At 38.0% G+C, this 12,063-nt stretch overlaps 1 long non-coding RNA gene across 3 annotated transcripts in view; it reads left to right on the top strand.

Moving 5' to 3' along the window:
• The window catches only part of LOC148225217 (uncharacterized), a 189,505-nt gene that overhangs the window by 155,000 nt on the left and 22,442 nt on the right, over nt 1-12,063 (top strand). Inside the window, exon 3 of one of the 3 annotated variants that reach the window (XR_015803019.1) lies at nt 11,755-12,022. The exons of the other annotated variants lie outside the window; for them this stretch is intronic. This is a non-coding gene — a long non-coding RNA (uncharacterized LOC148225217). The remainder of the gene's footprint in view (nt 1-11,754; nt 12,023-12,063) is intronic. 3 annotated transcript variants of the gene reach the window in all.

Genomic DNA, 12,063 nt, shown 5'->3' with positions numbered 1-12,063 from the left:
TTGCTGTAGGAGCGCACCTTATGGGTTTATGATCCACTTCTTTTCAAGTGGAAATACTGTATGCACACCTTTGAAAAGGTCTGGGAATTGGTATTTTGACAGAGCACCTCAGAAAGCACTATGTCATGAAACATAGTGCAAAATAAAAACAATATACTAGTTAATGGTTCTTTTATTTTACATTTTCTTGCTTTCTCGAGAAAGCAATGTAGTCTCAAAGTAGCTTATGTATAAATCTCTTTAAAAAAATCCCTGTTTGATATCACTCCATTTCCTCTCCTCTGCCTTTCTCTCTTTGCTTCCTGTGCTCCTTTATGGGGTTTAGTGAGTAAGATGTGAGTTACATTGACAGAACAAACATGATAAATTCCTGCTGCCCTATGAAATTTGTTCAGTCGAGTTCCTCTGCTGCTGCGAATCTTAATGCTGTTCTCAGGCAGAGTTTTCAATCTGTCAGATATTGTACAGCTGCATATGTGCACCACAGCAGGAAGATTTATGAGTTCCTATTTTAGGATTTCATGTTTTGGAACCTCCATGCTGTTCATTTGCCCAAACTATATTCTGCTAATTAAATCTTAAGACCTAAATTATAATGTACTTAGGAACGTTCAGCCAATGAAGCAATGCGATTGCCTAAACATTTCTAGATTGTATCCATTTATAGATGAAATAATTTTCTTATGAAGTAAAAATTTGGTAATGCCACATTTTTAATTTTGAAAGGAGAAGTTACATTGCTTTTTATGAATATTTCAATGCGCAATTATGTTATTTTGTTATTTCAGCATATTTAATATATGTATACACTTAATTCAATGATAGAATAGTTTGTAGTTTGAAAAATTCTGGATGAGAATTTTTTAAACAGATACACCCTCTTGGGGATCTTCCTCTGCAGAGGTTAAACAGCTGAAAGTGTAAAAGTTAATGGAAAAAGGCAGGATCAGTTTTATGTTAACTTTTTTCCAGGCCTGTTAAAGAATGTATTTACCTTAACATTGTACAAGAAAATGACTTAGCAGCCAGCTCATGCAGTCTCATTTTACCTAGAAGTTGAATTCTCAGTTATTTAGTACACATTGATTAGTAATATAACATAACATTGATTCCCTTACACAGATGACCACCAATTTTCTTGACTGAAAGTGTTAAGAATGAAAATGAAATTGTCTGTACATCTTAATGTAATATACATTAAGATGGGGCTATTAAAAAGTTAGGATTTAAAGGTGCAGGAGCAGGCCAGCCCTATGTGCTGAAACAGGAGCTATTGGGGAAGAAGACCAGCCTGGCTGAATATGGAACTCTCACAGGAACTTGGGAAAAAAAGAGGGTTTATGACTTTTGGAAGAAGGGGCAGGCAACTCAGGAAGAGTATAAGGATGTCATAAGATCATGTAGAAAGAAAATTTGAAAGGTGGAAGTTAAACTAGAACTCATTGCTGTGAAAGATAGTAAGTGCTTTTATAAATATATTAACAAAAGGAGGTCTGAGGAAAATCTCCATCTTTATTGGAAACAGAGGGGAACATAGTCACCAAGGAGGAGGAATAGGCTGAGATACTTAATAACTCTTAGGATGAGAGGACATAGCCTCAAGTTGTGACAGAGAAGGTTCAGTATGGATATCAGGAATAACTTCTTTGTGGAAAGAGTTGTTAAACATTGGAATGAACCGCTCAGGCAGGTGGTGAGGTCACAATCCTTGGTGGCGTTCAGGAGGCAACTGGACGTGGCACACAGTGCTGTGATCTAGTTGACAAAGTGGTGGTCAAATGTTGAAATCAATGATCTCAGAGGTCTTTTCCAATCTATATGGTTCTGTGATTCTTTGATTCTATTTTTTTATATTTTAATGGATGGTAACTTTAGGGCTCATGAAAAAGCAAAAATGAGAAACAGGAGAAATCCTTGATGCAGAAGATGAAAAATGCTGTTACTGAGACATTGATTAAGTGATGGGAAATGAATCCATCCCAAATCAAGAAAACTGTGATGCACTGAGTTTAAGACTAATGGAAGTCTAAGCTAAATTTCTGATCTTACTAGGGTTATGCAGATTGAATGAAGAAATAGAATAGAATAGAATAGAATAGAATAGAATAGAATAGAATAGAATAGAATAGAATAGAACAGAAAATCCTTTTCAAAAACAAGTCTTACTTTCAGGAACTGAAATGAGAGGAGAGGATGAGAAAGGCTAAACTGAAGAAGCTTAAAAAGGTAAGTTTGGGGGATATTAATGCAGAAACCACTGCAGACTGAGTCTGCCCTCTCCAGTTATCACACAGAGAAACCTGCACATGAATCTTTCTCCTTCTCCATTTAGTGGGAATATAACTAGTTCTGTAGCCCTGTCTCCTTTGCTTATGGGAAATAAGGTACTTGTTTTTAAGTAGTTATTTTTAAGGTATTTGTCTTTACTTTGAAAGAAAAGTAGCGTTAGAGACTAGAAAACTCAATGGCATGAAAAGGGAAGTAGTTGTAAAGAATCATGGAAACACTATCTGGGTAAGTGAACTAGAATTACCGCCAAAACTGCTGTCTTTATTTCTGCTTCACTGCCAAGCCCTGCCACTAGATCCCTTATCACACTCCCTTCTGGCCTCTCACATTAAAAAAAAAAAAAAAAAAAAAAAAAAAATTCATTGTAGAAAATGTGCCCTTCCCTCCAGTCCAGAGAAATTTAGGTAAAAATTATACACTGCATCTTTGGGCTTTACTACCTTTCCTAGAAATCCCAGGACTGCCACAGCCCAAGGGTAGTGACACCAGTGTGAATTCACAGATCTATTTAACTAACAAGGTAAAAGGGTCATGAAAGACTTCTCTGAATCCCAGTTATTCTGCCTGGTTTTGGAATAGCTCTTTCTGAGTAGAAAGAGGGAGATGTAGCCCTCAGCAAAGGCATTCTTATGGCCCTTTTAATTTCCCTCACTCCCCACTGTGGTTTCTAAGGTGTTGTATTTGACAACAGTATAGTGCATTTCACACTCTAAGGTTGCTTTCTACTTTCAGAAGCAGGGAGAATACCACCTTTTTAAAGTAAACTATTTTTATAATCTACTTGGGAGGAAGTGGTGACTTTTCCTTTCTGGAGGGAAATTTTCAAGCACTAGGAACTGGGGAACTGAAGGAATTCAAAGACCAAGTTATGCCATGGTACTATGCTCTGCATAAAGATCACCCACTTGCTTCGGTTTGGGAACAGTAGTGGGAAACTGTGTTAAAAAGTCCATGCTGTTCTTCAGTGCTGGATTTTAAGAAAATACATGACACAGCAGTTGTGTCAGATGCTCAGAGCCTTACACCATCATCTTTCAAAGAGATGGTTGATACATATCCATATCCATATTAATATCCATATCCGCATCCATATCCATTGCTTTAACTGGCAATGAGATTCTGTTGAATGGGCATTGAAATGGATATGGCAACTTGATATTTCTCAATTCTGCTTAGGTGACAGCATAAATCCATGTGCTGTGCTATTTCCAAGCTCCATGTGTATTTATGTATCCGTCTGTCTGTTTCCCTTTCACAAAATACAAATGTTTCTGTCTCGCAGAGGTGATGCCATGTAACTTGATATTAGAGAGAGAAAATTCTAGACGGATGGTGAATATTTCTAGCATTATCAGCTCATTTTTATATGTGCTACATACAGAAGTGGATTTTTTGTATACACAGAATTTCAGATTACTTTATCCTAATGTTTCCTTCTAACCTTAAAAATGTGTAAACCCTTTTGACTGAATTGATATTATTCAGGAAAAGATGTATCTAAGCGACATCTGTTCCACAATCTGTCTACCAATAGACTGTTCCTTCCTAAATACACAAGTTCAAGGTGTAACTGCAGTAGATGATATCCACATATGAGCTCTATTATAAAAACTAGGAAACTCTTATTGAAATGTAATGTGGATATTTTAGCTAAACAACATATTCATGAGTGAGAACATTTCTGGCAACATAACCTGTGGACAGCAAATCTACAGAGCTGTCATTGTTTCCTTGGAGATCACTAATCAAGGTTGGCAGAAGGGGGCAAAGTATAAAGAATACACTTCCTAAGAGTCCCTCAGCTAGAATGTAGACAGGATTTTTTTGTTCTCTAACCTTCCTCTCATCTTAAGGTGACAGGAGGACGGTTGTTATTCACTATAGAACACTTTCTGAGAGTTTGGTTTGTTGGCTTTCTCTTTTCTGGCATTCTGTCAATGACACATAATGTCTCCAGTGGCCCAGGCAACTCCTTTAATCATTATTATATTCCAGAATATATACACCATGTGCATAAAACGTCAACAATTATTTAAGCACGATATCCTGCACTGTAAAAAGAAAACACTGACTACATGCAGAAGATGAGCAAATCGTCACACTCTCTTTGAAATATTGTATTAAATAACCTTACAATGCCTTATTTCTATTCAAAGTCACACTGGTTGCTTCAGGACATAATTGGTTGGTTCATTCTTCAGTGCTGCCTGTTATTTTTCAAAATCATAAAACTGACTTTATCTCTGTAGTCTCAGTAATGTGCAGGTTACTGAGGGAATTATGTTTTGTCAGCATTCTCATATTAATGCTGCAGACACTGAAGTTTTCACTAAATCAGGGGATGTCTTGTTTGTTCTGGAGAGATCATAGTTTGGAGAAAGTTTATATTATGACAGCTTTCACATCCCTTGGAAAACCAGGGGATATTTCTGTGAACTCATTAAATACATATTAATGTCTTTGATAACTGTATCTGACTATTTTCATTTGAAGCGGAGCAAATATTTACATTGTTGCTGTTAACTACATATGGTTGCTTGACACCATTAACTGAACAGAGAAAGGAAATAAAATCATGAAGTTCAAGCTGATGTGATGTTTTCTTCAAAGAGAAACCATAACTATTTGCTGCATTTGCACCCAAGTATAATAGAATTTAATGCTATTACCATGGACAACACGTCCTGTTAGATGCTGCTATTAAGAGGCACATTTTTTAGACTGCTTCATGATACATATACACCTGCTTTGATTATTTCATAATTATTTTATAATTTTTAAGTTATTAATGTATTTCACATGCTAAAACAAATATAGATGTGAGTTAAAGATAGGACAATTTTATCAGACATATTAAAATAAATCTGAAATTTTAAATCCTTTTTAAACCGAACCAAAAAAGTCAGCTGCATTATTTTTAAAGTTGCTCACTGATTTTACTGAACAAAGTTTTGTGACTTTGTTCTTTCAAAAGTATTTCTCCAACATCCTTCAAAGCACAGCAAGTATTGCTGTTAAACAAAGGATCCCTGTAGTGTGAACAGCAGTTATCTCCATGTAATTAGAAACACATGCCTTTTTAGTTCACTAAAACAATTAAAGCAGGGCAAATATTGAGGACAAATACACATAAATGTACATACGTATTAATGAGAAAAATTTAATTTTGTCTGCGTTGCTGCTTCTCATTCTTCTTGCATAGCTATATCTTGAGATTTAAAATCATTTATGTTGCAGATAGTTACAATAAGTGACACTTTCATTTCCTAAGGCATCCCTTGACCTCTCATTTCAGTCATCTCAGAAACCTGAGATGAAACTTATCAAGATAAATTCATGAATGAGCTTTCTGTTGGTTAAAATGCTTCATTAATTATGTCTATATAATAGCTGAACAGAGGTTTGATGGAGAAATTCTAAAATGCAGTTTAGGAAGCTGAGTAGAGCCCTCCTGTACTTTGGGAGGGAGGGCAGAGGAACTTAGGGAAAAAGGTGTGTTTTCACCATTGTAATGCAACACAAACACACACCCCCTGATGTCTGGAGCTACGAGTAGTGACAGAAGCCACAGCTTTCTCAGTCTGTCTTCATACCCCTGTACTGGGAATTGATAGTACATAACACCAGAAGATTACTCCAGAGATTCCTAATAGTATCTGTTGGCTCTTTTGCTATTTGCACAAGAATGAAGACAGTTTCTCCATTTTATGAGAATAAATGATTACCCAAAGAAAATGTCCTCAGCTTGACTGTGGACAAAAACATAAATCTTTAAATGATCACAAACAGATAATTAGAAAATATGTGTGAATTTATTAAACACGCATATTAGTTTCCACAACTGGAAGCTCAGAAGTCAAAATGGGACAATTTTTAAATAATATTTTTGAATCAGAGATTTCAGAACAGGACTTTTACTCACAAACTAATTTTACTTTACAAATACTTACAGCGTTCTTCAAAAATTCTAAATACTTTTTGTTATGTCAGAAGAGCCTTAAAAACAGAGGGTCTTAAATATGGAAAGCTATAGACCAGTGTAAGTCATAACAAGAAGGAATACACCTTGGTAAGGTCTGCCAGACGTTGGTGACTAGAACAGACTGCATCTCAATAAGTTTAGTGTACTGTTCCTGAAGAAATTATTTAGCAAAGTAAAAATATGTGGTCCCTACGAGAGGTGCAAAGGCAACATAATTGTAAGAGATTTGACACTACTGTAGTAAATGTATCTTGATGAATATCTTTAACAATGTGGATTTGAAGAGTTGTGATACAAGTGATGATACAAGACTTAAAATGAGTGGTTTGTGACTTTCCTACAGAGTCTTTTTCTTCTGAGAGTCTCTGTAATCTTCTTTGTTTCAAAATTAGTGTTTATTTTTTTTAAAATCACATATACTAATAAATAAATTTTAGGTCAATTGCTTTGGTGCCTGTCTTGGTTTGAAAGACAGGTATTTGCTAAGGAAAGGCAAGAACCCCTTTTTCTGAGATGCAGAGTGCAACCCCCTCCCTTCTAATTATTATGGTTTCAAATCAGAGGCCTTCAGGTAGAAGATATGGGGATAGGGATAACAGTTCTTTGCTAATATATGTAAGAAGGCAAACAGCAGAAACACCATCATCTATAAAAGCTGACCCCAGAGCAGAGCAGTGTAGCTCAGTTCCAGTCCCTTTTGGCCACAGGCTCCCTCTCCCTGCGCTCAGTTCCCGGTGCTGTGGGCAGGGCAGGGCTCGCTCAGCTGAAGGCGCTGGGTGATGGCGGCGGCGGCCCAGGGCTGAGGGGGATGGAGGAGCCGCTCCCCCTCACGGTGTCGGTCGTGGTGCTCGGCACAGTGCCCGGGGGCAGTAGGATGAAGCGGGAAGGCAGCAGAGCGGTGTCTGACAGCAGGGAACGTGGCTCCCGGCGCTGGGATGGCGGGGAGGGTGGTAGGTAGAAACATTGGCCGCCTTCCTCCGACTCCACCAGCGAGCGAGAGAGCGAGAGAGAGCCCAGGCCCCTGTCCCACCTCTCCTTTTTCCGTGTTCCCCCTCTCCCCACCCCCTTCGAGAGAAACTGTTACTAGCTATCTGAGCCAGGATGTAGCCACAAATTCTTAGCATAACAATGGGAAAAATTCCACAGAAGGAAAAGGGAAAAAAATTAACCTCCAACAGTGCCACCTGATTTGTTCCACAAAATCCAAACTACACTTCCAGTTGAACTAGCTGGGCTTTGTGAATCAAATTGTCACTAGTGGGCTGTGATGGGTTGTGACTGAGGAAGTCACAGCATCACAGCTACCAACTGTGATCAACCACTTATTGCTACTTGATGACATTAACTTTGATTCCTGTCAAAACAAGTTAATCTCTGTAAGGGAGAGTCTCTTGCGCAGTTAGCAGGTAATGTATCTATAAGCCATGAGCACAGTGTATAATGATTTCAATACCATTGGTATTGAAAGCATTATGGATGAGGAAATAAGTCTTGTAAGACATGTCAGGAAGTGATCTGCTCTCAGTAATGCAGAGAGATTACAGTGTACAAAGAAATAGCATGCTTTGAAACTTCAGAACAAAATAAAATTTTTCTTGAGGGAAAGATGTTCATATTAGTTCATGTGAGTTAAATTCAATTTGGCACTGGCAGAGCATTTGGGAGGGAAATTCAGTGAATGCCATACAGAACTGCAGAGTTTATTTTTGCCCTGTGAAAGGGTTGTACATGTTATGGTAAAAAATGTAGGTATATGTGACTGGACTGACAAAGGAGTAGAAAAAGGTTCAATAATTTCTACCTTTTGTACTTCCTTATGGCTAAGTTGTGTGTATGGAAGGTAGCTGTGCTACCTGATGCACCTGAGAGTTGAACAAGCCATCAGCATCCTAGAGATAAATGCCACAAAATGTCCCAGTAGGAAACCCAGATCTTGTCTGCCTGTCTGTCCACTCAAGGTCCAATGGTGTGTACTCGTGATGGGGGTCTTGATGTTGCTTGGAAACTGTTGCTGGTGCACACGTTTAATCCCACGGCAGAAGTTTAATATTGGGGTGTCAAAGATTTATAGCACAGCACAATGTGAAAGTTGCTCTGAGAATTTCATTTGGAAAGGGATGCTTTTGGGTTCTCTTGCTGTATTTCAGATTGGTTGCCAAATAGAGGTCTGTGAATTTTCATGTTGTCTCCATTTCTCGAGGAGCCTTAAATCTACTTGCAGCTTTCTCTGTATCAAAATATCAACATGGCTTAGGGGTTTCACAGGTATCCATGGAAGAACACAGTCATTAATGAACCTGAACCACTGTAAAGCAGATTATTCCTCAACAGTAGTGAGTGCAGTTTCTTTGGGCATGATAATAATGGAAAGTATATGCTAAATCTCACCTGAAGATCAGGTGATTATTATTATAAAATCGTCATTGCTTTATTTTAAGTAGGAAATTAAAATGAAACAATAATGGACAGAGTCCATAAGCAGACTACATAGGAGATTGCACCTGGTGTAGTGCAGATCATGAGCAGATAAAGATGGATGATATATTTTAGCCAATTTTTTTCCTGCCATAGAAGGCAGATATACCTTTAATGATCTATTTTGCAAATCTGAACACTTTCTTTGTAGATTTTTCTGAAATTTCCTTAAAAATTCTCATCACAGTCCAGAAATAGTTAATTATTTATTGGATTATTCATGATGTTTGGATTATTTTTATTTTCAGACAAACTCAGAAGCATTGCAAAGTTTACTGCTAGTAAATTAAAGGAATCTCCATAAATAGTTTAGCTACTGACGTATCAGACTAGTAGAAAGTTATAACTGTTGTGGAGATAAGGAAAACAAGAAAGAAAATGGCAGACCAAATAAGTAGGATACTGAAAGCATCACAGAATCACAGAATGAGAAAGAAAGGAAAATCAGGAAATCTCTTCAGCTTCTAATGGAAGGCTGCAGGAACTGGCTCACTGTAGAAAGGCTGAGATAATGATAAAAGTGGATGTACAGCCAGGTTTTAAACTGTTAAGATCTGTTATACAGTTGATCAGTTCAGTCTAAAAATGAACCTGAACAGCGCCCTTCTAGTCCCCTATTCCTGCTGCTGCAAAAAAAAACCCAAAAAAAACCCTCCAAAAAACAAAAAACAAAAAACCCAACCAAACAAAAAAACCCCAACAACAACAACAAAAAATCCCCAGACTTCAAAATATGTACAAATGCCACTTAGATGCATATGTGTATAAATTTTACCGTTCATTCCTGATAATCAGTTATTGCTTGAAACTGGATTTTGAAAGACCAATACATTTTGACAATTTATTGGGACCACAGTTTACTTAAAACCTGGCCCATAATCTCACCTCTTGGTCAAACTGGGTACAGGAATATTTTCAACATTATATATGTTCCTAATTGTTTGCTAATGGACAGGTCCTAGACTACTAAAAATAGGAGCAGTTTAAAGTTTTGAGTTAAGATTAATAACCTCATATTTGTTATGAGCTATTCACAAGAGTTTATACTACAGTTAATCAAAATCTATGGAAGAGCATAATTCACACAATATAAGCAGCCCTTATAAAAAGGTCAGATATTTAATTCTTGAAAGGGCTTTTGTTTTTGTCTTTAAATTGAAAAAAAGTACAGAAAAATCCTCTTGGGTGATATTTAATTAATGGTGATGTGAAGGCAAGAGCAAATATATCTTCTGAGGTTAAAATTTCTGCATCTCTGCACAGGACAGGTACCCAGTGCCGTGTTTAAAATGCAGATTATTAAGTCTTTCATTAGGCATTCATTTTGGCATCCAATTTGAAATCAGTGTGACTTCTGCAATTAACTATAATGAACTGGGTTTAGATTTTAGTTTTGTTGATATAAGCAAAATCAAGTATGAATCCTACTCTTTATCTGTGTTAAATATTCTCCTTGGATGGAGCTGAAACTGGAAATGCAATTGTCTGGAAATCTCCTAACATTCAGTTCAATGCACCTGGGATGTCTAAGTTTCTTGTTATTGTAGCTGGCTTTTGGAAAGAGATATTGTCTTCTGAATCATCTGTATTTTTGCTAGAGGGGAATATTATCATTTCTGATGGGGGAAACAAGGGAAAAGAAGGAAAGCGACTCACCCAGCATCACTGCAACCTTTGCAGTGTTTAAAGCTTTAAGAATGGGATTCCTTAGAGTGGTGCAAGAGGCAGACCAGCGCTTTTCCACAAGCCCTGTGAGCAAGCTGGGCACAAGCCAACTGTGTCACCAGAGGCACAGGTCCCAAGGGGTTGTCCCCAGGAACCAGCTGGCCCAGAACACAAGTATGCTGCTCTGCAGACAAGCTCTGTCCCTGCAGCTGAGGAAAGCTTGCTGCAGCTTGTGGACCTGCCTGAAGAACCCTGCTGCAGGGTGCAGTGGGAGCACCAGATCTTGCTGAGCTGCTGCTTGCAGCTCCTCTGGCAGCCTGTCAGGCAGCTGAGCTGTTTGACACTGTCAGACACTGATGCTTCAGATACGGAGGCAGGATGTGACATGTCCTGCTCAGCTCTATATGTGCTCTCTCAGGTTGGAGTAGTTTTAGTCAGTTAAAGCAATCTCATCTGGATGCTGGTTTTATCCTCACACAGATGGCTTGAAGGCAAAGTGCAGTATGTTTTAGTCAAGTCACAAATATATTTGAGTCTGGGCTGGGTATGAACGGGGGCAAGACTGGTGTGACCACTTCGGAATGTTAAAATGGCCCTTCTCTAATGCACAATCATTATTGAGGAATTAAGCACACAAAGAGGGACAACAATGTGCAAAGAACCCATTTAGCAAATTATTTCCAAATTAAGACTGTAGTTAACAAAATTAGGAATACAAATAAAAAAAGATGTTGTTCTCCCCAAACTCTCATACTAAGTGTTCTTTTATAGTGCTTTAATACTTAGGAATGAAATAAAAAGAAAGATGATTAGTTTACGAAAGTGTTGGGATCAGCAGTGACATTACGACTAGTAATTACAAACTGCCTTTGCTTGTTGACTGTCCTAACATCATCAGTTGTGTTTAAACAGATAAGAATTAGCAATCCCACACTAAACAGAACAGTAAATAGCAGGACTGTCTTCTGAGATTTAGCACCAAGCCACAGACTGTTAATGGGAGAACGGAAGCTGTGAGAGGGAGTGAATCCTGTTCTAACTGCTAATTAATCCGATGTATAAATCCTCACAGAGAAATCAACAAAACAAGGCTCTTGTTTTTGTGGAAGGTGCTTTTCTAACAGCAGAAGAGAAAATAATAATAATAATTAGCCAGTTGACTTGGAAGGCTTTATGTGGAAAGTACACAGTGTTATGTGCAAATATGTTGCCAAACTGAGAGCTTTCTTTATTTATTGGAGTGTTTGGAGCAACGAACTACAGACTTTGCATATTAGATTGCAATTTGCATATTTACTTTACGCTTTTCCTTTTCTTCTACCGCTTACCCTCCTTTTCCTCAGAAACAAACCTACAGCAGAGCAGCCACATGTCTCAGAGCCATTTTCATCTGCTGACATCAATGGATTTGCACCACAGATGAATGTGGCTGTTTGTGCCTCATCCTGGTAATCATGGCAGCTGTTACGCTTGACCGTGAACTCAAGAATCCCATCATCTGTCACCGTGTTCATCTTCCCAACAGTGTTTTTGACAAAATAGTTATGCTGGAAGAGCAACGCTGTGGTGTGCACAGCAGGTCTCAGCCTTCTGCCCAAATCCAGCACAAAGGTACAAAACTTTCTCTTGCGTTTTCTTGGTAGTGTGTCCTA

Source organism: Sturnus vulgaris, chromosome 1, assembly GCF_052056855.1.
Source record: "Sturnus vulgaris isolate bStuVul1 chromosome 1, bStuVul1.hap1, whole genome shotgun sequence".
Classification (NCBI taxonomy): domain Eukaryota; kingdom Metazoa; phylum Chordata; class Aves; order Passeriformes; family Sturnidae; genus Sturnus; species Sturnus vulgaris.
Note: the sequence above shows the minus strand (reverse complement) of the source record. Positions and strands in the feature narration are given on the sequence as shown.